Consider the following 27,997-nt stretch of genomic DNA (forward strand, 5'->3'; position numbering starts at 1 on the left):
CTCTGTCTGCTATGCCGACCAGCTTCTAGCTACAGTGTGCTGACCCCTGACTGCCTTATTTTCTTCATCTGTAAAATGGGAGTAATAAGAACAGCTATCTCCCAGAGCTGTTATGAGGAACAAATGAGATAATGTATGTAAAGTGCTTTGCAAACCTAAAAGTGCTATGTCAGTGCTAGCTGTTATTATCATGCTTAATATTCTTATTGTAGCAGAAAATATCACAGGTTTTAGCGTGGGCTAGGATCATTTAGAACACTTGTTTCAGCCATCTCTGGTTCCTATATTCCCCCTCAGCAAAATGGAGATAATAATAGTACTTGCATTTCTAGATACATTTCCAGTGACGAGCTTACAGCTTTGTTTGGTGACCAGTTCCATTTTCAGACACCCTTCATTATTCTGTTGTGCTCAAATGTGCCTTCTTCTAACTTTTAAACTTTGGCTCTCTTCACTCTCAGCAGTTAGAGTGTCCATGAGCATGTTCTTCCATAGACTAACGCTTCAGACACTTAAAGATAATGATTGCCATCTTTGTAAATCTCTTTTTCCAGAAGGAACATTCCTAGTTCCTTTAGCTGTGCTTCATGTGATGATGCACCATTCTGGTCACCTTCTTTGGGATGCACCCCAGCTGTTGTTGTACCTTGTAAGATGTGGGACTTGGAGCTGGCCAGAGCACCAGAGTAGTCTGACCAGGGCTGAGTATGTTGACTTTATCTCTGATAAAAATGTAGGTAGGCATAGGACAGAGTCACTGAGCACCGCTAGAGATATTATCTCTCAAGTTGACCACAACCCATTAGGATCATAAGATTTTAGAGTTAGAAGAAATCTCAGAGCTCATCTATTTAATGATATTCTTTGATATTCTGTCAATCAGCTCCAAATCCAAGCAATGATACTTATTGTATACCTCAGTATCTCTTTTGTCTTATCCAAAGAATATCTGAGAGATTGTCAGATGCCTTCCTGAAATCCAGATACACTCTTACAGCAGTTTCTTGTTCTCCCAGTCTGATTACTCTGTCAGAAAAGGAAGTGATCTTGAGCAGGGAGTACTTCCTAGGAGTTCAAAGAGTCTAGGTAAAGCAGGTATTATGAATAAATGTAATATTTAATGGACTTATGCTTTTAGGACCCTTTAGCCTCTAGATGCCCAGCCTTGCAGGGGCCACTTGAATAATGGCAGTAACTACTTTGCCCCACTCAGAGCTTGGGTGGTAGGAAGCCCAGAGCATACAACTCTCTTTGCCTCTGCCAAAGGGCACAGAGTAACACAATTCCTGAACCGTTGGACAAAACCACACTATGGGGCAATGTCAGGCACTGCTTAATGTGTTGCCTGCCTGCCACTCAATGTTGGACAAAAAATTGCTTCCTCAGACTGAGGGAAGGCTCTGAAATACTCCAGATCCAAGACTTGGGGGACAGGATGGCATCTGGTAAGCAGTTCCTTTTTTCCTTTTGGCAACTGCAGAGCAGCCCTTCCTGTCTACACAGCAACCCTCTGGTCTTTCCCTTTTGATCTCCTTCACCTCTGCTACTTCCCTTCCTTCCCCCTCATCTGATCTCGTACCTCCTCTTCTTGCCCAAGAACAGGATGCATTTTTCTTCCTGAGAGAAGCTGAGAATGCCTTGTTTATTCATAGAGTAAAGTTCAATCCTGACTGGAGATAGGGCTTAGGATTATTTCTTAGGATTGTTTGCCTGGTTATTGGTTTTTTAACCATTGTGACCAGTGTGATATATTAGTCAGCTGTCTTTATGGTCAGACTACTGACTTGTTAGGGCAGAAATCAAAACTAATGCCAAACTAGAAGAATAAAAATTTAAAATATGCCATTCAAGTAAAACAATTCCAGCCTGACCTATTTAAGGACACCATGGACACCAAAAATTAGGAAATGGATGTAGGAAAGATCATGGACAATTGTTATAACAATTCCCTATGTGAAGATATAAACATTAGCTGTCCTGAGAAGGAGACCAAAAGGACCTAGAAACTGCCTCAGTCGATAAACATTCAGTTTCCTGAGAGATTGCAGCCAAGAACACCACCAGCTTGGATCCTGTAAGTCTAAGTCTAGGATATATTTAGTTGTAAAGTTTTATGGAGAAGGAAAAATATGAACAGCAACCCTTCATGAAATAAGAAGCAATAAAAAGAAAACATATTTAAAGGTATTGTTAATATGGAACTGAAAGGAGAACAAGACACAAAGAATATAAAATATCTAATGTCTAATGTGAAAATATTTACAGATCTTATACTTGACTATATGCTGCCATGGGGAGAGGGGGAAGGAGAGGGAGGGGGACAAAATGTGAACCTCAAGGAATTGTGGAATTGAATCTTGTAAACTAAAAGTAAACAAATTAATTTTAAAAATAGTTAAAAAAGAATATAAAATATCAGAAAGATTTTTAATAACCCTGGGGAACCACGACTGGACCCACAGGAAGTAGAGTACTGCACTGCTCTGTTCCCAGGCATTCAGTTTGATCAGGACTCATTCCAAAAAGTGTGCAAGAAAAAGGTCCATGATAGAGTTGACATGGTGTGGAAGACATTCAAGGATTGATTCTCAAAGATGTTGAAAGAGGAGAAAATCCTGAAGGCATAGAAAAAAAATCATGGATCTTATTACTACCAAAATAAGGTGACTAAGAGAATGTCAATAACTACTGACCTATATACACACTTTCAGATCTTTATGAAATTTTGATGAGAGCAGTGTATACACAGGGCAAGGGCATCCTTGATGAGGGCATTTAAATTAAACCAGGAAGCGTTCACAGTTTTATTTCACAGTAGACCTCATCTTTATAGTATTACAGTTGACAGAATGATGTTTAGAATACAAGATCCTGGTGGGCTTACTATTTGTTGACCATAAAAAAAGCCTTCGATTCAGTAAAGCAGAGATGGCAAACACCAAGACTCCTGAGGGCCCCGAACCAGATTTATGTGTCACTGGGAAATATTTAACAAAATAAATAAAAGCACAATAGAATATAGATAATGTTAATATGTGATTTTCTAAGTCAGTATGTGCCCATATTAGTGTCCTCATGTCTATTTGAGTTTGACACCACTGCAGTAAAGCAGATTACCACTTTCAAGGCTTTTCGCCAACAAAGTATCTCATGTGGACATGTCGGAATCGTAAATGATTCCTCTTTTAGGACAACAGAGATAACTTCAGTCACTGACCACATTAAACAGAGGTGTTTGCTCACCAAATGTGTTTACCATTGATTCCATTCCATCTTACTTGGGAGTAAAATTAGCTATATCTGAAAATCACCTAGTTCAGTTTAGATACAGAGTTGAAATGGTACCCAAGCGATTTCATATAACAGAAATTTCTCAGTAAAAAATTACTGAGCTTTCACATTACTGCCCCCATACATTCTGTGTTCCAGCCAAACTGGGTCACTTGTTCTTCCTCATGTGTCATTTTCTCTTCATCTCCATGCCTTGTACAGTCTGGTCACCACTCTTGCAAAGATCTCTTTTTTCCCTTCTACCTCTGGGGATTCCTAGCTCCTTTCAAGACTCAGCTCTGGGGCTGCCTTCAACATGAGCCTTTCCTGAACCTCACAGTTGTTCATGTTCTCCCTTCTGGAAATTAATTTGCATTTACCTGGTATGTATTTTGCAGATGTTATTGTACTGGTTGAATCAAGCTGTGGACCATTGCAGAGTGTCCTAAGTCAGATTCATAATTATTGTTAATTATGCTGATGAGTCTGCCTGCCACAAGTCTCTCCTCACTCTAGTCCATTCTCCATTCAGCTGCCAAAGTGATTTTCCTAAAGTGCAGGGCCAGCCATGTCACCCCCATATACAGTAAACTCCAGGGGCTCCCTATCACCTCCAGGATCAAATACAGACTTCTTTGTTGTTCAGAGCCCTTCATAACCTATCACACACACTCTCACAAACTCCTTTCCAGAATTCTTATACCTTGCTCCCCTCCATGTTCTCTTCCAACTGTGACACCGGCTGTTCTGCAAACAAGGACACTCTCAACTCTGGGCATTTTTCATGGCTGTCCCCCGTAACTAGAAAGCTCTCCCTCCTTATTTCCACCTGACTTCCTTCAAGTCCCCATTAAAATCCCATCTTCTATAGGAAGCTGTTCCCAACTCCTCTTACTTCTAGGGTCCTCCCTCTTTCACTTTTTTTCTGCATCTAGCTTGTTGGTACTTACTTGTTTGCTTGTATTTCCCTTATTAGATTCTGAGCTTCTTAAAGGCAGAGACTCTCTTTTTCTTCTTTTGGTATCCCTCGTGCTTAGCACAGTGCCAAGTGCATAGTAAGCACTTAATAAAGGTTTATCGACTGACCAATTCAGAAGAGTTTGTGTGATTGCTCTAGCTCTTCACACGAGAGTCAACAAGCAATTGAAGAGTGCCTTTTGTCCAGACTGCGATATGACAGGGTGTGAGCAACCTGTAGAGCTTATCTGTTAGTATGTGTGTCAGAGACAGATCAAGCAGAAGGCTAAGTAGTTAGTAAATGGGGTCCAGAAACGACCAGGAGAAAGAGATTAGGCCAGGCTGCCTTTGAGAAATTGCACCATTCTTTAATGACTCCAAGCTGAAAGCAAGCCCATTTTTTAACACTAGTATCCTTGTATTGTTCCTAATGTTATATGTTTGTGAGTCATGAAATACCACAGACTTAGAAGAATTAAGGTTACATATTACCCAAAGGGTAATAGAGAAGACCATTCTAGGAGTGAGTAGGCTGCAGCACATTACCAGTGAGGAAGTACATGAGGGAAGTGGTGTGAAGAAGTCGTAATAGAAATGTGTGATCAGGAAAAAAAAGTGGATTGGTCCTGTAGTGAAAAGTGAAGGTGAAAGAACCAGTGGACAGCCTGAATGTTTCATTGCTCTCCCTGCAGTATCAAGAGAATGAGAGGAAGCTCCCAGGTCCCAGTATGTTGGGTGGAGCCCCTGTGGCAAATTTGTTGGAGATTGTAGACAAGCATTGTCCAGGCTGGACAGACACAGATGGATTCTGATCAGTATCATGAAGGGAATACGCATATTGAAGTAATCATAGATCTACTGGAATGAAATATATTTACTCCTCTGAACTCAAGAACAATTATGAGCTGATGACATCAGATTTAGAGCTAGAAGGAACCTGACAGATCACCTAGTTCAATTTCCTTTTCTTAATAGAATAGAGAACTGAGACCCTGAGAAGTCATAGGATTGGTCTGAGGTCTACATGTAATGAGGTCATACAGATGATGTAATTTGCCCAAGGTCATACAGGTCATAGGTAGTCAAACTAGTATTTGATTCCATGTCACTTGACTACAAATCCAGAATTCTTTCCTGTACACCTCTACCATATATCACCTATCATTCCCCCATAGTAGCCTTACCTTTATGCCAAACATGGATTTCTGCATTTCTCCCAAGCCGGAACTATAAGAAAGCAGATCTGAGAAGCTGAGCCCTGCAAGGTGGCAGCAGCTGTGGCAATTGGTGTCCAAGCCTGTGTCTGGCCAGTCCTTCCTGCTGGGCGTCTCCTTCAGTGACTCCACAAAATCTGTCTTTCACCAAAGCCAGACATTGGGTTACAGGAATGGCTATGCCTACTCTCTACTTCCAACAGTGGGGACCAGCAGAGAACATCACCATGTGAACCAGCTGTCCCAAGCTAATTTTGATGAATTGGCCAATAAGAGACCTACACTAACCCATGAAGAACACAAGAGGTCCCACATTCTGACTTTATTACTGCACATATGGCCTTTGACAAAAAGGTGTTGAAATATGATGCCTATTTCTGAGAGGTTGTCCCTCTTGTCTACTGAGGAGCATTATAGGATCTGAAAGGTGGACGTCTGTTAATGCCTGGAGGATGACAGCATGTCAGTCATGAAGCCTTTTGTGGAAAACTCTGTAATTCCTCAGGGCAAAATTCTTGAAGTGCCAGAGACTGCCCAAGAATGACCATGGGGACCATTGCCACTGGTAGTGGAGAATCAGGGTATCAACATTGCAATTCATGGGAACACATTCCTTATTATTGACTGTGATACTTTTACAAAGGTATTTTTAGAGAATCAAGGAATTGAACTAAATCCACCAGAGAAAATTACTTTGACCCTTTACACTGAACTCCAGAAAAACCTCTCCACATGTTTGTTACCCCATCAGATTGGACCAATTTAAATAATTTCTGACCTTTAATAAAAAGGTCCTCCAATTCTATTCAGTTTGGAATGACACAGCATGTTTGGAGAAAGTCAAGTCTACATTATTCATTACTATCTTGCTGATGACACAGTGGAAGTTTTTGATGTCTGTGAATAGAATGATGGGTGAGATCCTTTCCTGGTCCTGATGAAGCCCAATGCTTGCCCAAAGTCTTGGTGGAAAATTCAAGGAGAACTCTACCAAATGAACCAGTGCCAGGCTAGGACTTTACAATGGTTGGGGGGGGCGGGAAATGTTCAAAGGATCAAGGATCTTTCTTCCTTAACTGCCCACTGTTACTTCTCACCATCCCAGTCCAAACATCTACCAGAAAACCATCCCATATCTCTGCCTTTTGCCCTGTTACTGATCCCCACCTAAAATGGAAACCCTGTATCATGGACCTTTAGAGACCATGTACCCTGTTCCTGGGGAAAACAATCATCTTAGCTTTGGAACTGTACCTTGGAACTGGGTTGTCCTGATCTGTGGGCCAATGAGTGCAAAATACTTAAACCACTTTATGTAGCTGGCTAGAAATTATACTTCACATACCAACCAGCCATCCAAATGAAAATAGGGTCTGTTCTGGCCTCACTCTGCTTCCTCTCTACCTCTTTCTCTGTCAACAGTAATCAAGCCAGTATTTTCATTGTTACTGGAATCAAATTCTCTGTAGGTCCACTCACCATCCCTGAGATTCCTCAGGTCAAAATTCCCCTTTCTGCCATCACTCTCCTTTATGTATTTCTTATTAAATAAACATAAACTTCTTGAGGGCAAAAAAAGAATGAAAGAAAGCACATCCAGCTAAGCTAGGAGAAGAGAAGTGAAAACCATTCTGGCAGGCTTAAAAGGATGTGAAACCATGGTGGTGGACCAGATGGGGGGAGTCCAGTTGGGACATTCCAGGGGGACTTCAGCCCTAGCAGTTGGCTCATGCTGGAAGGTAGGCTTACTCAGGCTATACTGTGAGGGCAGAGCCCTCCTTTCCCAATCCTGCTCCCTTTGAAACTCCATAGGCACTGTCATCTGAAGCTTTGTCAGTGCAGGACTCTAGCAGCCTCACTGCATCAGTGGTTAGCCATGGCTGTGGCTCAGATAACACCTGGCCTAGCCACGTGTCCTTATCTCTCTCCCAAAGACCACAGAGGCAGAGGAGCAGTCAGGGCCAGGAGAGGGGACCCATCCCACTTCCTCTTCTTTGCTCTCCTTAAGCCCTGATTAACTATCTGGATCAGGTCTTAACTTTAATTAACTGTGACAGGAAATGGCGTAAATACAGAAGGTAAACATCCAGATCCAGATCTGAACCTAGAACTTGGAGGTATCTTAGAGATCATCTCATCAAATGCCTTGATTTTGTAGAGGAAGAAAATGAGTCCCCCAGAAGGAAAGGGTTTGTAAAAGGTCACAAAGATGGTGAAGAACATTCCAGGGCTTAGGGAGAGTTGGTGACAAGATATAGTCAGAGCTCCTCCTCTGGCCTCACATATGCCCCTTATTTGGAAGATTGCCAAATCCTGCTGATGTCTGTCTGTGGAATAGCTTCCCTTCCTCTCCATCCCCACAGCTATCACCCTTGTTGAGACAATTATTACCTCTTTCTATATCTATATCTATATCTAAACGTTCATAGCACTTTGTTCCTTATGACACTTATCACACTGGCCCATGCCAAAGCACACAGTCATCCCCCAGGTCAGCTGAAGAACAAATAGGATTTGCAGAGAATCCTAAGGTTTGAAATGTAACTCTGGTGGGATAGGCTGTGGTGCCAGGGAATTCCAGAATCTGGAGTACATCCCAAGTGTGGACTCCCTTGCACTCTCACCTGCCCACTAGAACCCCAGTCCTAAGCAACAGGCTCCTCCTATTAGAAGCAGGAAGAGTCCTTTCAGACCTCTCCCATAGTTCTAGTTTGTTTTCCCCTTCCCCATAGAGCAGGAACACTAACACTGAATCAGCATCGGAATGAGTTACCTACATATTACCACCCCTGTTGACATCCAGCTCTAGCCCTCCTATCTTGTTGATATATCAGCTACAACATCCCCACAGGGTATCCAATACAAAGGCCAAAGGCAGGTTGTCTGGGACCACCAACTCCCTAACCCCATATCTCTCTAATGACAGTAATAATAATTCACATTTATTTGTACTTTGAGGATTGCAGAAGAGTTCATCAGTATAAATACACATCTTTGCATTTTTTGTTGTAGTTAATGGAACAATGAAGTTCAATGTAGAGAACTGTTTTACAGACAATTAAACCAGCGTGCCATTTCACTTGTCTAGGATGCCCTTCTCTCAGACTATCTGAATCCTACTCATCCTGAAAGCATCAGCTTAAATCTCACATCCTCCATGAAACCTTCCATGACTACTGTCACCCACAGGAATCATTCTTCCTCTCCATAGAGCACATCTGGCACACCTCATATCCTCTTTCCATATGTATACAATACCCAACATTACCTGTTCATGTACTTAGTATTCTCACGTAGACTGTGAATGCTTTGAAGAAAGAAAGGGAGCCTTCTGGTCTTGTCTCTCCCCCAGACTCACTGGGTGCAGACCCAGGCCTGAAGTAGACTCTCAGTTAACACTGGTGCTGCCTGGCGGGGGGCCAAGGACCTGCAGAGACCAGAGTTTTAGTCTTGCCATTTATACTCACCAATCATGTGACCTAGAACAAGGCATCTGCTCTCTCTGAACTTCAGTTTCCTCATCTATAAAATGGGGGGTAATACCATATTTGTTTTTTGAGATTGAGCCTCCCTCTTTCACCAAGACTGGAAGTGCAGTGGCCAATTGCTGGCCTGGCCCCAGTGCTGATCAATCCATCAGCCTCAGTCTCCCCAGTAGCAAGGACTACAAGCATGCACCACCATACTCAGCCTGCCCGCTTTCAGAACCAACACTTGACAAATCCAAAGTTTGGCTCTTTAGAGGGTCTTGCTTCTTCATGTCCTTACACAAAACTTTCATTTCTTGGCTCAGCTGACATTCAGCCAGAACTGCCTTTTTTCATGCTCTGAGAAATGGAGGCTTTGTCTGAGCATGTGGAAAAGCCAGCACTTGCAAAGAGCAAGGATTCAGACTTAGTGAAGTCTTTGTCCTCCCAGTGGGGCATGGGGCTTTGGGTTCTGAGGAGGATCCCCAAGGCAAGAAAACTTGCCGAAGGCAGTGCCCTATTATATCATTCTTCTCTACCCAGATCTTCTCTGAGATAGGATCTGTTCTCACATACTTCCTTCTGTCTCTCTCTCTGATCCTCCTTTAACTAGAAAAGAGATGTGGGCAAGCATGCATCGCTGTGAACCTCCCAATCTTGGGCCTTTATGGAGGCTGCATCCATGACAATAGAAATTTAAATTCCCAAATCTGGTCCTTACTTATGCAGAGAGAGCTAATCTTTTCATAAGCATTGCTATAGGGATAATAACATATCAGATTCTTCTCTGTTTTCTAAGTATCAAGTATTTACTACATACCTACAGCATATAGGACACCACACCAGGTATAAGAATCTACCATGAGTGTCTAGCCTCAGGTTTCAAAGATAAATTCTCTTCTAAAATCATGGTGTATAATGTGATAGATATATGTACAGGAGATTGTTTTTCTACTGAATTTAAAATTTTTCTTCCTGAAGGTTGTCCATTTATTTCCCAAGATTAAACAGACCCTGTAGTTTACAATATCAAGTTTTTCTTTCATGTACTTGCAGAAAAATCCAGTCACCATCCTTACATACAACCTACTCACTTAAAACTGAGCCATTACTTAGACCTTTCTTCTCTATCAAATCATGCAATCATAGCATCTCCAAGTTGGAAGAAACCTTGTGATCTCGTCTTATGCAGCTTTCTGAGCCAGAGTCCCCTCTGTTATCCCTAACATGTGGTCATCTAGCCTTCCCTTAAAGACTGTAAGTGACAAGGAACTGATATCACAGTCTTCTGAAGTGGGTCATTCCCATTGTTAGGAAGGAGGCAGCTAGATGGCTTAATGGATAGAGTGCTGGGTCTGAAGTCAAGAGGATCTGAGTTCAAATGTGACCTCAGACACTAGATGTGTGACCCTGGGCAAGTCACTAAAACTCCATTAAACTTAATCCTCTGGAGAAGGAAAGGACAAATCCCTCCAGGATCATTTGCCAAGAAAACTGCCTGGATAGTACTGGTATGCTACTGGTATACTCTACTCTGTAGAGTCTTGAAAAGTCAGACACAACTGAAGGACTGAACAGCAACAGCTTGAAGTTTTCCTTCTGAGGAGCTGAAATCTGTCTCTACAATTTGCACCCATCGCTTCTGACTGACAGACCTCCAGATCCTTGAAGCCAGAATCTATGCCCCATCTCCCCCAAGACTTTTCCTAACAATTCTCTTCAAAACTTCCTTTCTTTAAAAAAAAATTCTTCCTTCAAAAGACAGTTTCAGATACACCTCTTTTTTTTTTGCTTTTTGGAGGGCAATTGGGGTTAAATGACTTGCCCAAGGTCACATGGCTAGTTTTATGTGTGAGATACACCTCTTTTGAGAAGGCTTTCCTGACCACTTCCCTGTGGTGGGCCACAGCAGCCATCCTAGCAGCGTGAGTGCTGGCAGAATGTGGGCAGGTGACTGGTGGGCCTATTAGTCCCCTTAGGTCCTTGGCTTTGGGGGAAAGGACTTTGCCTTTTGGCCTCCTTCCTCCTCCTTTGGAAACATCTTCAGTGTTGATACAGAATACAGTATTGTTCATTCCTGGCAAACACATAGCTCCATAGGGATGAAGAAAGTCTAAGCTGATTTGAGTGGTTCATCCTAGGTAGCTAGAGTGGGCTAGATAATTTCCTCAGATCATCTTCCCATTGGTTCAGGACTTGCCCATCTTCGTCTTCTGCTTGAATATCCATCACTTTCTTCCTGTGCTCTGATCTGTATCCCTCCCGCTCCCAGTATGTTCTTCTGTCAGCTTCTTGGAGCCTGTGAGCTTTCAGTAGAGCCTACTGAGGCCTTGGTTTTGCTTTCTCTATTTTCTGAGTGTTCAGGCACAGACAGATAGATGTGGGGGCCTTCCTTTGGGAAGGACATGCCCAGCATGTCTCTCCAGAGTGGTTTTGATGGGGTATTCTGAAAGAATGCACTGAGCATGCACTCCAGACTGTGCCAGCTCCTCCAGTAGGTTGCCACTGGGATCTGGGAGAGGTGTCCTCCAGCCTGTTTCCTCACTTAAAGGGAAGAATCTGAAAAGGGGTTGTTTGGAGCAGAATGCAGGGCTTCTGTGGCCAGAGTTGCACTCTGCCTCCCCACCCATTCTTGCAGCAATGTCCTTTGATATTTATAAATAATGCAGGCCCCCATAAAAAGCTTGTCATTTCTCCTTGTGAGCTGTGCTTGCATCTAGTTCATTGATGTAATTGCTGCTTTTAGCCCTTAGCTTCCATCTTGAGCATCCCTGGCCTCATTCCTCACAGCAAGTTCCTTGCTGTTCCCCTCCACCAGCCCCCTGTTTGGCTCTCCTAGTTCCTTCATCTCTGAGGGAAGGCTCAGTACCCAAGATACCTCCAGTGCTTAGTGGAGTTGGTTCTTCTTTGCTAGCTTCTAGGAGTCTCATTTCTGGGCAGTTGTGTACATTTTAGAGGAATGTTGATAAAGAAAATGTGAAGTCTCTGATAATATAAGGAGTGGAGTCAAAGGGCCAGGAGAAGATACCCATCTCACCTTGCCTCCCCGACTTGTTATATTGGGACTGAGTCTGAAGGTAGGGTTGAAGCCTGTGTACCACCCAAAAATGGTTTTATAAGAAAAAAAAAAGCATTGAGAAAGGAAGTTACTTAGAAACAAAACAATTCCCCCCTCTTCCAGTCAACCTTGCCCCCGCCTAGTGATGGCCAGACAGTTCACATAAAGTCAGATTAAAGCATTTCTAGAAACTCAGATCACTGCCGTTCCCTGATGCTCCTGGAGAAGTGACTCCCAAGGTTACAGGTGACTGCCAAGGCCTGTGAATCCTCAAGCCCAGTACAAAATGAGGAAGCACGATTAGCTTCTGAGGGCAGTACTGCTCCTGAGATTGGGGGTGGCCTCAGGGATGAATTGTTCCTGAGAACCCTTTTCCTGTGTATTCTGTGTGACATACCAAGGCTGAAGGGTTACTTCCCTCCGTTTCCCACTGCTGAGGTTCTGCTCCTTGACCATGAGACCCCCTTTTCTGGCCCCATCATTTCCCCACTTCTATTTATATCTACTATTGCCCTTTGTGTTCTTGAAGATGAAGCTACAGATAGTGATTGTTCTCTGCCAGTCTGAGTAACTGAAGAAACTGATTTGTGACCACAGTGAAGAAACTAATTTCTGTGCCTGCAGCACAGAGGCCGTCCTTGGGGTTTCAGATTCCGCCCCTAGTTACAGGGCCTGGCACTGTTGATGACTCTGCCTTTGTCTCAGAGCCTGACCAGTGCTGGAGAAGCTGGGTGCCAGTTGCCTGGTGTCACATCATTTGGACTTAGGATTATTCTACTACCGTCTGTATAGAAAGAACAAAGAGAATATAAGAAACATCCCCCTGCCCCCAAGTCTCCAGTGAGGACATTGAGCTATATATAGGTTTGGGAAAAGGAGTTGGGATGATCATCTTCTATGATATCAACCTCTAGTATAAATGATGTGTGTGCTTCAGAAACACATCCCCAATGAAGTGTGCTTCAAGGGAAAGAGCCCTGAATTAGAAGTCATAAGGCCTGCTTCAAATCCTCTGATAAGCTTTCTTTTTTTTTTTCAGGTATGTACCTTCTTTTTTTTAATAGTATTTTATTTTTTTTTCAATTACATGTAAAGACAATTTTTAATATTCACTTTAAAAAATTTTTGCGTTCCACATTTTTCTCCCTCCTTCCCTTCCTTCTCCTCTCCTCCCTCCCTAAAACAACAAGCAATTTGATATAGGGTGTATATGTGCAATCATGTAAAACATATTTCCATATTAGTCCTGTTGTGAAAGAGGAAACAGACTAAAAGGAAAAAACCATGCAAAAAAATAAAGTGAAAATAGTATGCTTCAATCCGCATTCAGACTCCATAGTTCTTTATCTAGATGAAGATAGCGTTTTCCATCATGAGTCCTTTGGAATTGTCTTGGATCATTGTATTGCTGAGAATAGTGAAGTCATTCATGGTTGGTCATCGTTCAGTGTTGCTGTTATTCACAGGCTTTCCTTACTTTGTGACTATGAGAAGATCACTTAACCAATGAGCAGAGAAGTCGTGGTGAGCACCAGAAGTGCTCACTGAAAATTGCAGTTGCAGACATGACCAATGTATAGATTTGGTTTGCTTGTTTATATTTATTTATTACAAGGGAGGACTTCTGCTTGTTGAGGTTGAGTTAGCAGAATGAAGATGTTAGAGATAAAGAAATGAACATTGATAAAACAAAAAATACACAAAAAGCAGAGAATTTCAGGTAAATATACAAATAGGGCAATTTTGTTACTTCTGTAGTAAATTTAATATATTCTTTTTTTAAAAAGCAGACCATGTAGAATAAATTCATTTTTTCATATATAATCCTCTATTTTATTTTTCTTTGTGTAATGAAATGTTCATTTATTATTCAGTTCATAGTAAAAAAGAAATTGTTTTAAATATGCATTTAGAAGGGGAGAAATTACTTAACCTCCCTTAGCCTCCAAGTGGGGTTGTAAGAAAAATGTTTTGGAAACTTTAAAGTGCAGTAGAAATAAAAGTTTGGAGAAGGAGATGGCAAACCACTCCAGTACCTTTAAGAAAATCCCAAATGGGGTCATGAAGAGTCAGACAGGACTGAAACGACGGAACACCACCAAACAAGGATTATTACTGTAACGTGAGTTCCCCACTGGACCCTGGAACCCCCTTTGCTAACCACCCAGCTTTAGTATGGGGCATGCTGGGTATTTGTAATTATGTAAATACAGATTAAGAGCCTGTCCCATGCATTCCCTTCCAGTAGACCAGGCAAGAACCACAAATCAAAGAGCAGATGATATAATGAGGACAGAATAGCAAAGCAAATAACAAGAGAAAACCAAGTAGCAGAGTCATTCCCAGCCTTCTTCCCCAAGAAGTGAGGGACTGCAGGGAAGGAGCACTCCTGAGATAGGGCTTGCTTCAGGGTGAGGAAGGGCAGCATGAGACACAGCATTGTTTCCCGACAACTGCTTGTGCCTTATAGCTTCTCAGATGGCCCCCTCTAAGCTCCCTTGGCATGGTTCTAGAGTATCTCCATGCTGCTCTGCACTGCTTCTGAAGGGACCATTCCTCTCTATTTCTGAAGCTGCCATTCACTGCTTCTCTGCCAAGCTACTGTTGACATCTGTTGAAACAGCCATCTGCTGTTGTGAGTTCTTCTTCCCCAGGGAGAGGGGTGTGTTCACTTCAGGACACCATAATTTAAGGATATTGACTGGGGTGGCTAGGTGGTGCAGTGAATAGATCACCAGCCCTGGAGTCAGGAGGACCTGAGTTCAAATCCGGCCTCAAGACACTTAACACTTGACTTGCCCAATGGGCAAGTCACTTAACCCCAATTGCCCAGCCTCCCCCCTCCTCCAAAAAGAAAAAAAAAAAAAACAGGACATTTGACAGTAAGCTAGAGAGCATCCAGAGAAAGGCAGCCAGAAAAGTGAAGGGTCTTGAGACCATGTCATATGGGGCTCAGTTCCAAGGAACTGAGGAGATTTCATTTGGAGAAGACTGAGGGATTGGGATGGCTATCAAGGCCTCTTTTTTGAAAGAAAGGGATTTTACTTTGTGCTGCTTGGCCCACAAGGCAGAACCAGGAGCACAGGGTGCAAGTTGCAACGAGAACAATTTTGACTTGATTTGGGAGAAAAATTCCCTAACAATTAAAGTTGTACAGAAACTTTATTCTGTGGAACAGGTTTTCTTTAGAGGTGGTGGGTTCCCCCTCATTGAAAGTCCTCTGGCTGAAGCTGGATAATAACCATTTGTCAGATATGTTATATTGGGGATTCCCTTTGGGTATGGGTTATAGTACTAAAGGGCCATCAAGATGCCTTCCAGCTCTCCAGTTCTTTGATTCTCTGATTTTGTGAGACTGACCCAGGCCAGAATGCCTTCCTTTTCTTAGAAAGTCCTGTTTCACTCCAGGTTGACACACAAAAGGGTCAATCAGGCATCTGCCACAACTTGCCTACTTGATTCTCTCACACGAGTTTCCTATCCTCACTCCTAATTGGGGCAGGCAGTAAATTTTTTTCATCCCCCACTGTGTTTAAGAGAATAAACTATGTGCCCCTACATGGTGCAAAACTCCTACTGATTCTGAGGCTGAGATTAAACAGAGGTACCCGTTTTTCATTAGCCCTTTCAATTCCTATCATGATTTGGGCAGCTCATCCTGGGGGCCATCCAAGTCCCTTTGAGATTTAGTGAGCCTCAAGGATGTACTTCATAGCACAGAAGGGAAAGGTGAAGCCAATGAGCTTTGTGCTGAATTCCTGCTATCACAGCAAAAAGTCCCTATTCCCCTCATGTTGTTGTGGGCAGTGGGGAACTTTAAGCATCCCTGCATCCACTCAAACTCTTGTTCTTCTAAAATCAGAACAGCTAATAAATGCTATAATGCAGATTTCCTTCTAAAACTGTGTAAGAGTCAATAAGAACTGCTAATCTGCATGAGATTCTGACCTGGATGCCAAAGAAGAAATGATGGGGACTTGGGGGTGGCCCACTGATGTCATCTTAGGGTTTATGAAAGATAACAGAAAAGCCAGAAGAATCTGATGTATTTTCTGTTATGTCCCCTACATGTGACACTTAGGACACCTTTGGTACTTGTGGTAGCCCACAGTACAGATAGTCCACCTCAGCTTGTGTGATTAAGCCTATGGAGAGGGAGCTAGTCACTGTCAGTAGAGTATCCAAGTTGCCCATTGGATGGTGTTCTACTTGAGCACCAGCCCCAGTTAACTTCTCCAGATCCCCTACTGCCAAACTGGAATCCTCAGCTGGCAGCACTAACTAGGTTTGGACTTGAGTAGGTAAAATGGAAGATTACCGGAAGTTTTTTCTTGAGGTGAGTCTTAAAAGGAACCCAGGAAGCCAAGAGTTAGAGGTTAAGGAGGATGGCATTCCAGGCATGGGAGACAGTCAGCACAGAGGCTGTGAAAATAATGAGAAATTGAGAAGACATAAGTAAGCCACTGACTGGATTGTAGAGGACATGGAGGGGAGTCAAGTGTTAGGAGAAGAGTGGGCCAGGTTATAAAGAGCTTTCAACGCCAGACCTAGGATTTTATATTTGATCCTAAAGGTAATAAAGGAACCATTAGAGTTGATCAAGAGGAGGGTAACATTGTCAGACCTATGCTTTAGGAGAATCCCTTTGGTGGCAATGTGAAGGATAGGTTGGTATGGGAAGAGATTCAGGGCAGGGAGTCCAATCCGAAAGCTGTTGTAATAGTCCAGGTGGGAGGAGATCAGCGCCCAGGCTAGCATGGTAGCTGTGTGAGTGGAGGGAAAAGAAGTTCTAACTGGCTATTTTCAAGGATTTAACTTAGAAGAGGAGGCGAGATTTAGAGCAATACTCTAGTAAGGGCTTTTGAAGGATAGGGGAGACTTGAATGTCTTTCTAGGTAGCAGAAAAAGAACCAGTTGAATAGAGACTAGAGATTAGAGAAAGAGGGGGGATAATAGTGAACGCAGTCTGCTGGAGAAAATGGGAAGGGATGGGATAAAGGATACATGTAGAAGAATTTACCTTGGCAAATAAATGGGCCACCTCATCCCCAGAGACTAGCATGAAGGATATAGTTGAGAACAGTATCAGAAGGATGTGAGATGAGGAAGGGAGAAGAGGGCATTCTTGACAAATGTCCTCAAGCTTTTGACATTCTAATCTATTTGGGCCCGTTACAGATGGGCCATTAGATTTTGTTTGATGTTTGATAACTTTGAATAGGAACTACATTGACCTCAACCAAGAAATAAAGTATGTTTCTGTTGGTCATAACTCATTTTGTTGTAGGAACTAAAACTATCTCCATTAAGTTCTTAACCTAGTAGCCAAAGACAACCTGAGCTACTGTACGCACATTCATCATAATTCCATTTGTTTACTACTTTTCTTAACTGAACTGATAAGAATATTCAAATTAAAAGGGGGCTCTACAATTTGAATTGAAATAAAAAGTCAGGGATTTGTTACATTAATTGAGTGACCAGCCTGAGACAGAGTCCCAAGATTCCCCTCTACCAGAGATGTCACATATGGGCCCACTACACTCTCAAGTGTGGCCCATACCGGATTGAAATGTCATTTGTAGGGGCGGCCAGGTAGCACAGCAAGTAAGAGCACCGGCTCCAGTGTTGAGAAGACCTGGAGATCGAATCCCGGGCTCAGACACTTAGCACCCACCCAGAAACACCTGGCCGTGTAACCTTGAGCAAGTTACTTAACCCCAATTGCTTAGGGGCGGCCAGGTGGCTCAGCGAGTAAGAGCACTGGCTCCAGTGTCGGGATGACCTGGATCAAATCCGGGCTCAGATACTCAGCACCACACCCAGAAATAACTGGCCGTGTAACCTTGAGCAAGTTACTTAACCCCGATTGCTTTAAAAAAAAAAAAATGTCATTTGTGAAATAGTTAACAAAATAAATGAAAATACAATAAAACATAGAGAGTGACACTATGTAGTTTTCTGTATCACAGTGCTGACAGCAGGGATCCTTATGCACAGTTTAGTGGCCCCATTTCTATTTGGGTTTGACACCCCTCTGCTACTCTATCCTGAACACGCCTAACACCTGGCCACTTAAATAAAGCAGAGAATTTTCTAAAGTAGCAGTCAGAGAGGAAACAGAGGAACATTATACTGCAATGCCAGAGTAGTGCAAATGGGGGGAAGAGAAAGGAAGATGTGTTTATTAAGCACCTACTGTGTGACATTGTGTTAAGTGCTTTATGAACATTATCTCATCTGATAACCCTGAGACATAGGTGCCATTTTACAAATAAGGAAACTGAGGCAGACAGTTTAAATGACTTACTCAGAATCACACAGTTAAGTAAGTGTCTGAGGCCACATTCAAACTCAAGTGTTCCCTACCCTTGACACAGGACGCTATCCACTGCACTTTCTAGCTATTTTGATGCTTGCAGTAAGCAAACAGGCTTCAAGCCTATACATATATCCTGTATTTCACAATACAGCACTTACTGCATAGTCCAGTATCCATACTGTCAAACCAAGCGTGTCATATGATTAAGTTAAACCACAAAGCAGCTTTTTTGGGGAGACATTAGGGTGTGCCTGTAATGCACAACACAGCCCAAAGATAGGGCTTCAGGCCTGCTTGTCAAAGATGTCACAGCTAACATTCTTGTTAAGGTACAGAATTTAGTGCTTGTCATCTGAAGTCCCTTTTAAGTCTGAGTGATGCTAATTCTTGGATTTAAAGATGTCAGGACAGGTCCCCAACTTTCCCTAATAATTTCTCATGGAGCTGTCATCTGAGAATTTATACTAATCCTTCTGAAGTCTATTTATATTAGCTTCAAATAACCAAAGCCCTCAATTATCTAGACTGGTTTTAAATTATACTTACAAGTGAAAAAAAAAAACAAATAATGGAGGAAAAAAGCTGATCTCAGAGATTTATTCTAAACAGAGCCTCCAGGCAGGAGTTCTTAAACTAAGGTTTGTGAACTTGAGTAGTATTTCGATAACTGTATTTCAATCTGATTTGTTTCTTTAGTAAGCTTATGTGTTATTTTATTCATTTAAAAACATTGTTAGGAAGGTCCTGTGGCTTCACCAGTACATGACACAAAAAAGTTATCCTTTCTCCAGGGTATGTCTTGGTTACAGGACACAGTTTCTTACCTCTCTCTACTCCTGATTCAGTGATCTAAGACCCTTCAAGATCCCAAAAGTCTTAAAAGATTCAGTTATGTTCAGTTGGCTGGACTTGTAAGGAGAAATTGACCCAAACATATTAGAAAATTTTAGTCATAAGACTGAGCAAAAAGGAACTTCTGGGTTAATACTTAGACCAGAAAATCAACATAACTGAAACCCTGAGGATTCAGGTGAGTCTTGGGCTTTTATTTTCAGCCTGTACAAATTCTGTGAAAATAACAAATTCTCTGTATTTGCTCTAGAATGGCAAAATCACGGAAGCTTGAAACTGGAAGGGACCTTCAAGGTTCTATTATCCAAATGATACTTAAACAGGAACCCTTCAACAAAAACCAGTCTGCCGCTTGGTGCCTGTCTGAGCGGGGTATGCCTCTGTGGGCCTCAGCTTCCTCATCTTTAAAAATGGGGGAGTTTGAGCCTATGATCTCCAGGAACTCTCTCACCTCGACGTCCTCTGATCCAGCACTGACACAAAAATAGATATGCGGCTGCCCCTTAAAGGCCTCCAGGGAAGGAAGACCCCAACATAAGAAGGCAGGCCATTCTGTTCTTGGACAACTCTCAGGAAAGGTGAAGCCCGCCTCTGCAACCCCCACCCCACCTTTACTCCCAGTGGTCTTTAGTTCTACCGTCTGTGGTGTAACTAGTCTAAAATCTCTTCCATAGGCTAGCTCTTCAGATACTTTAAGCCAGCTCTCATAAGCCCTCAGGTCTTCCCTTCTCCAAGTGAAGTGTCCCAAGTTTCCCATTTTCATATGGCATGACCTCTTCTCTTCTCACCATCCTAGTTACCCTTCTCTTGACTCAATTCAGTTTGTCACTGTACTTCCTCAAGTGTGTCTCCCAAGATTAAATATAGTCATTTAGATCTGGTTTGACTGGGTCAGAGGACAGTGAGACTATGGAAAGAGTCAGATGACCTGGGTTCAAATTCTGCCTCTGACCTATGTGACTTTGGTCAAGTCCCTTAACCTTCCTGAAACTAAAATGAGGAGATTGGACTAGCTGGCTTCTGAGATCACCTATGTTCCTCTCTCTGCATTCTGTGCCTCTCAGAGTAGCCCTAAACCCCCACTAGTTTTTTCAACTATTATTTCACACTTGCAGCCCTCTACAAAACCTCAGCTATTTTTCCACAAGACCTACTTCCTACCTGCTGTGCAAAGTAATTCTTCTTTTTATTAGTCTTAGAAATTGATTTTGGGGCGTCTAGGTGGTACAGTGAATAGAGCTAGAGCACCAGCCCTGGAGTCAGGAGGACTTGAGTTCAAATCCAACCTCAAACACTTAACACAAAAACTAGCTGTGTGGCCTTGGGCAAGTCACTTAACCCCAACTGCCCTCCAAAAAGCAAAAAAAAAAAATTTGATTTCAATTTTCAGGGGAATTCCTTCTTCTCCATCTCCTTCATGATTTTATAGTCTTCCATCATATCCCTTTTCAGTCTTAGATAATCTTTTCATTTGCCGGGACTTTGCACTGCCCTGTATACATTCCATACCACCACATTCTCAAATATGGTACCACTACCACACATGCATGTGCACACACACACACACACACACACACCCCTCCATCACTGTTCTGTCAGTCACTCTAAGTGCCCTTCCCTGGGCCTTCTCCAGCTCTCTCCCGCCTTTTTTGACGTCCAACAATAAGGATCACACATAACCCAAGTATGGTTGAGCCATGATTTTCAACAAGAGTTGGAGAGAGTTTTGACTTTATCTGAACTAGCTGATCCCTAAGCTCCTTTCTTTATCTAAAAAAACATGCTCCTCTAACCCTTGGTTATATATAATAATGATACTTGCCTGAAACTCAGTCTGTGATGCCTCTTTCTCTTCCTCCAGAACTGGAAGGTCATTATATGTTAAGGGCAATCCCCCATTATATATAGTCTTCTGTTGCCAGTGGCCATGATGAGCTGGGTGAAACTAACCCCACGGATACTGGGCTAGTCTCCACTCATATGGCAAGTCTTATTAATTCACTTCTCCAGCATCTCTCACATCTCTGACTTCTCTCCAGCTACACAACCCCCACCCTAACTCAGTTTCTTGTAACTTCTTATCTAGACCAGTGCCCTTGGGCTGTCTAATGCAGCTCAGACAGGGAGGGATGGCCACCCTCTGCTTAAAGACCTGCAGGGAAGCTCCCTCTGGAGGCAATGTGCTGTACTTGTGCTTAACCCTCATTGTGAGGAAGTTGGGCCATACATCAGCCCTAAAATGACTTCTTTGCAGCTTCTACTCACTGCTCAGTTCTGCCCCAGGGGCTGATGGAACAATTCATAATCCCTCTCTCACATGCCAGGTCCTCAGATACTTGGAGCTGTCATGTCCCCTGAGTTGTCCCGTCTTTAGTCTAAGTATATCTTGTTCCTTCACTAGTCCTCATGGACATAAATTCCTTCTCTGTCCTGGCCACCCTTCTCTGGACATTCTCCAGCTTATCAATGTCCTCTTAAATCATGACATCCAGAGTGGAACATGATGAAATCTGATAAGGGCAGAGTACAGTGAAATGACCACCTCCCTATGCCTGGAAGTGGACTCTTAACATAATCCCAAGATTATACTTGCTTTTTTGGCTACCATGTCTTACAGCTGACTCATACTGAAGTCTACTAAAATCCCAGATGTTTTCTGGAACAACTGCTGTCCAGCCAGGCCTCTCCCATCCTCTGCTCATGAAGATGATTTTGTATGCAAGTGCTAGACTTTACATTTATCCCTATTAAGCATTATCTTAGTTCAGTGCTTTCACCTTGCAAGATCCTTTAGGATCCTAACTGCCCTGTACTGTGTAACCTGTCCCTGCCAGCTCTGTCCTATGTATATTTGAAAAGTGTGTCATCTGTGCCTTTATCTAAGTCTTTGATAAAAACATTAAGCAAAGAAGTGCCAAGAACAGATCCCTGGGGCATCCCACTGGAGACCTGCTGACACATTGACATTGAGCCATTAACCACCACTCATTGAATCTGGCCATCAGCACATTCTTAATCTATCCAATCAGATATTGTCTGATCCCTGTTTTTCCTTCTTCTCCGCAAGATTATGAAATTCTTTACCAAAAACTTGCCTGAAATCTAGGACAGCTGTATCCACAGCACCCCCTCATCCACTGCTGGTTTAGTAATTCAGTCAAAAAGGAAATGAGCTTAATCTGGCACGACCTGCACTTTAGAAGCTATGCTTCCTTCTCTCTTTTGTGGTCTCTTCTGGAATTTTTTTTGGGAATTAAAGTCAAGCTTCTTGGCCTGTACTTTCTAATCTCTTCTCTTTCATTTTTTGAAAATTAGGACATTGGCCCTTCTCCGGTTTTGTGGTCCCTCTCTCATTTTCTATGATATTGCAGACACCAGCGATAGAAGCTCAGCAGTCACATCTTCTGGGTCTTGCAGGAGTACAGTCCATCTAGGCTTGAATCCATTAAAGGCAGCTAGGTGCCTTCTTACTATCTCCTACATATTCTGCATATCAACTCACTGTTAGTCGTTTTTGTTGGCATTTCCAGTGTAAAGATTATTTTCCTTTGGAGAGAAGCCAGAAATGAAATTAGATTCCAGCAGCTCCACCTTTTTTCTTTTGTCAGTTGTCATCCCATCCATCCCAAGCGAAAGAAAGTCTGAACCTCTCTCTTATCCCCCTTTTCTCTCTTAGAGTTCTCTAAGAACTCTCACCACTTGGATTGTTTTTAGCCTCCCTCTCATTATCGTCAGTCCATTCCAATCTCAATGTTTGCAACAGCTTCTCACAGTGTCAACCACAGAGCAGCCTATGTGCCACACAGGTTTGACCATGTCACCTCCCAGAACAGTGGTTTCCTTTTGCAACTAGGATAAAACATAAAAGCCCATATTTGGCTTTTAAAGTCCTCTCAGCAGCCAGTAAAGAGTAGAGGCAAGAAATCACATGAGAAATATAAGCCCTTATAGCAGAAAAGAGAAAATTCTTTAGCAGAAGATGGGGGTAGAAAAAGGAGAACAGTAGCAGCATAGTCTGGAAGTGACTGGCGTGGAGGCCTGGTTCCTGGCGCTTCTGGTGGGAAGATGCTGGGGAGGATGACCAAGGAGAGGCAGTATGGTCTAGAAATAGTCATTTCCATCTACAGGACAGCTAAGTTTTTTACTAGCACCCCCCCACACACACATACCCAAAAAAATAATTACAGGGTCTAACAAGGTGTTAGAAACTAATTGTAAAGATGCCTCTATCCCCTAGTCACTTTAGGGTCTGTGAACATCTATTTCTGGGCAACTACATGGCAAAATGGCTAGGGTGCTGGCCCTAGAGCCGGGAAAACCTAAGTTCAAATGCAGGCTCAGACACTAGCTGTGAACCCTGGGCAGGTCACTTTACTGAAATGGGGTTCACAATAATAGGACAGTAACAAAAGTATTTTGTTTAAGAGCTTCCTTCAGAGGGAGAAGAGGTGATTCCTCTCTCCTCTTCCAGTGGCTATGACTTCTAGCAGCAGAATGGGAGATGCCCTATCTAGAGACTCAAGGTATATCACTTCAGGAGAGTAGAAGGTACAATTGAAGGAGGAAAGGCACATGCTCCAGATAGACACATATAAGATAAAGCAGTCACTGTTTAGTGATGCAGTGCGTGGAGTATTGGGCCTGGAGTCAGGAAGACTCATCTTCCTGAGTTCAAACTGGCCTCAGACACTTACTGGCTGGGTGACCCTGGGCAAGTCATCGTAAAATGAGCTGGAGAAGGAAATGGCAAACCACTCCAGTATCCCTGCCAAGAAGACCCCAAATAGGGTCACAAAGAGTTAACAAGAACAGAATTCACTTAAGAAATGGGAACCTGAGCAGCAGTGAAGGGCACTTACTGTCTGTGTTCTCAAAGCCTGGGAACTCAGATGAGGGACCCATTCAGCAGAAATACTGCCCCCCGGGAGCCGTAAGAGAATTCCCCAGGGAGAAAAGGCATCCAGGCCATATGTGTGCCCTACAAGTACGCACCTCTCCTCCCATGAGTGCTGTCACCTGGGTTATTTCTGCAGCTGCCTAATTGATGTTCCTACCTCCTGTCTCTGTGCACTCCAGCGCATCCTACACTCTGCTACCCCAGTAACTCTCTTTAAGTGTAGCTCTGATCACGTGACCCCACTGTGTCACCAAAGCCAGTGGCCTCCTATTGCATCTAAGATAAATGTCCTTGACCCCAAGCTGTCTTTCCAGACTCATTGGCCGTTATTTCCCCTCTTAGTTCTAGATAAACTGGCCTTCTTCATTTCTTCACTCATGACATTCCACCTCTCATTTTGTGCCTTTGAACTGGCTGTCCCCAAAGCCTGGGGCGCTCTCCCCCTTATCTCCGCTTTATAGAGCTCTCTCTTCCTGTAAGATAGAACTCAGGCACCATCTTCTGCTTAAGGCCTTTCCTGTTTCTCCCAACTGCTAGTGCCTCTAAAACAGTTTTATAGTGAATTATAAACTATAGCTTATATTTATTAATTTTGAATTTATGCCATACATGTTTCATATGTGCTAGTTGTCTTCTGCACTAGAATGTAAGCGTCTTGTGAGTGGGGATTTTTTTCATTCTTTGTATTCGTATCCCCAGTACTTAATAAATACTTGATTGATTGATGCTATGTATACGTGAGGGAGAGTGCACCCCAAGCTGTGGGGAGAAAATATTTTGTAGCTGTTATTCTCACTATGCTCTTACTTAGTAAATGCCTTTGCTAAGGGCTAATTGTGTCTGCTGGTTGATTGTAAATGGACAGTACACTGGCAGAATGATGAGTTATGGACTTAAAAAGGCAAACCCATAACTATATCCCCGGGAGCCATCTGCTCTCTGAGAATCCAACCTAGGAGTTCCAGTGAGAGTCGAGGGAGCATCTGAGAGCGTGGTGTTACAAATGAATAAGTTAATTGTGTCCTGTGACTATTACAAATAAATGCTCCAGGCGGGGCTCATAAGCTGTATTTCAGAGTATGACCCCACAGAGTACATTGAATAGAAAGCCCAGCCTGTGAGAGATGTGAGAGAACCTGAGCCACTAGAAAAATCATAGTGCCCTCAACAGTAATAGGGAAACTCCAAGGAGAGGAGGGGATTTTAAAGGAAAGAAAATGAGTCATGTTGAGTTTGAGATACTGTGAATGCTCAGTGTCCTGAATGTCCAGGACAGGAAAGAGCTGGGAGCCATCTGCATAGAAATGATACCGAAAATCAGGGAGCTAAATGATGTTACCAGGCAAGAGTATAAAGAGAAAAGGCAGTTCAGAGCTCCGGGCACATCTGTGGTCAGTGGTCCTGACATGAATGATGGCAGAGAGAGTGGGTGAATCACAGAGATCAAGAACATATAAGAGGGACTGACAGGAAATCAACATCCAGAGATGATTGTCCTGATTCAGTTCCATAAATGACTATTAAGCATCTACTGTGTGGGAGGCAGGCACAGAGAAAACAACAGTGTCTGCCTTCAAGGAGCTTAAATTCTAATGGAAAGTACCACAGGTTCTCTCAAATACTGAACTGGAGTGGAACCTGAGGATCCTAAGAGGCCAAGATGCCGAGGCAATAAATTATAGCCATGGGCCGGCCTGGGCAAAGGCACAGGGAGAGAAGATGGCATTACAAGATTGCAGCTCAGCAAGTAGGTGCATTGGGCGAGAATAGAGCATGTGTAAGGAGTGATGTGGATTGAGCCTAGAAACCTAGCCAGTGTTCAACTGTGAAGGGCTTCAAATGTCAGGCTAACTCTGTGTTTCATTCTAGAGGCAGTAGGAAATCCATGAGTATTATTGATCAGGGGAGTGATATAAAACTTATTTTGTCAGTTGTGTAGAAAATTAATTGTAGAGAAAAGGGACTGAAAGCAAATAGACTGATTAGAAGACTTGAAATAGCTCAGCTGAGACATAATAAAGGCCTCAACTAGGGTGGTATGGGTGAGCAGAGAAAAGGAGATGGATATAAATTAATTTAGTTATCCAATGCCATGCCAATCAAACTACTAAAAATTATTTTATAGAGCTAGAACAAATAATAAGAAAATTCATTTGGAAGAACAAAAGGTCTAGAATGTCCAGGAAATTAATGAAAAGAAATGCAAGGGAAAGTGGCCTAGCCATACCAGAAATTGAGGGGATGCCCATCAGTAGGGAAATGGCTGAGCTAGTTGAGGTATATTAATGTAATGGAATACTATTGTTCTATAAGAAATGATGAACATGCAGACTTCAGAAAAACCTGGAAAGACTTCTATGAAGTGATGCTAAGAAAAGTGAGTAGAACTAGGAGAACATCATACACAGTAATAGCAACAGCAACACTGTTCAATGACCAACTTTGACAGACTTAGCTCTTCTCAGCAATGCAGTGATCTAAGACAATTCCAAAAGACTCATGATGGAAAATGCTGTCTACCTCCAGAGAAGAAACTGTGGAGTCTGAATGCAGAGCAAAGCAGACTGTTTGCTCTCTCTTTTTTGTTGTTGTCTCTTCTTTCTCGTGCTTTCTCCCAATTAGAAATGGTTCTAATTCATCTTTACAACATGACTGATATGAAAATATGTTTAATATGAATGTGTATGTAGAGCCTGTATCAGATTGCACACCATCTTGGGGTGGGGAGAGGGAAGGGAGAGGGAGAAAATTTAGAACTCAGTCTTATGGAAGTGAATGTTGAAAACTAAAAATAAATAAATGTAAAAAGAAAAAGAAAAGGAGATGAATATAAGACATGTTGTGGAAGGAGAATCAACAAGAAGACAAATGACTGGACATGGAGGATGAGGGAGAGGAAAAAAAAAATCTAAAAATGACTCCAGTTCTCCAAACCTGGGTGATTGGTAGAATGGTGGCACTCTCAATGGAAGCCAGTTTGGAGGAGTGGGGACTGGAGGGGAGAAGTTAGGAATTACTATGCTCATCAGGAAACCTTGTCTGCTCTTTCTGAACACTTAAATCTGCATGAAGTTTTCTCCAGCTGTCCTCCTTATGCAGCCCGAGCCAGTATGAAGTGTGATGCTCCAAACTCCTCTTCACAGTTGTCTTTCAGTGCTTTGCCGGATAGCAACAGAATGCTCAGATCTTAGGGCTTCACTAATATTCCTGGAACTCAGCATCAGTCACTACTCAAAAGCATCCTCATCGGCGTTTGACCTTGAACCAAGACCGCCTCCAGAACTACGGCAGCATCATTCCTGCCTGGCCTCATTTAACTCATTTGCCTGATTAACATGTAGAGTACATCTTTCCTTTTAGAAAGGTGTCTTATCCATGGATGTTTTCCGGAAGCAGCAAATACAGCATCCCAGTTTCTGGGGATGAAGCTGTATTATATCCTTGGGTTCTGGGAAACCAGTTGAGTGTCAGTGTATCACTCCCAGCCCATATATTGATTGCCCCACCTCCTTGTAGCATTGTGGCACTGAGACCAGGAAATGCTACTTTACATTTAGTTCCTCTTCAGTGACTTCATTAGAGGCATTTCCCTGCAACAGCAAGATTATTCGAGTCAGTCCTACTTTGTTTAGGGCTATGCAGAGAAGCATCTTATTATCAAACAAAAGTCATGTTTGTGGGAGATTCCTCTGCCCACTCAGGAACATTTTGTTTCTTCCCTGACTCCTCACCCTGACAGATGCAAAGACAACACTATGATACTCAAACTCAGGTGCTCTTATCCTTTCTTGAAACATGACCGTCTGACTCAGCCCCAAAGGGCCAGAGCTCCTTGGTATTCTGGAAGCTCTAGCTTCATTTACATTTATCTGAAACTCTGATGTCTACCCTTAAGCTTCATCCCCACCTCCACCCCAGCACATCAGGCTCCCTACTTTCCCTATTTGATAGCATCCAACC

The 27,997-nt window shown here is 42.8% G+C and overlaps 1 protein-coding gene across 1 annotated transcript in view; it reads left to right on the plus strand.

Moving 5' to 3' along the window:
- M1AP (meiosis 1 associated protein) overlaps positions 1-27,997 on the plus strand; it is a 93,567-nt gene that overhangs the window by 24,138 nt on the left and 41,432 nt on the right. The gene's annotated exons all lie outside the window — the stretch shown is intronic.

The sequence above is a fragment of the Petaurus breviceps genome, unplaced genomic scaffold (assembly GCF_028583685.1).
Source record: "Petaurus breviceps papuanus isolate PSGF00001 unplaced genomic scaffold, PetGlider_PUasm1.0 140, whole genome shotgun sequence".
Classification (NCBI taxonomy): Eukaryota; Metazoa; Chordata; class Mammalia; order Diprotodontia; family Petauridae; genus Petaurus; species Petaurus breviceps.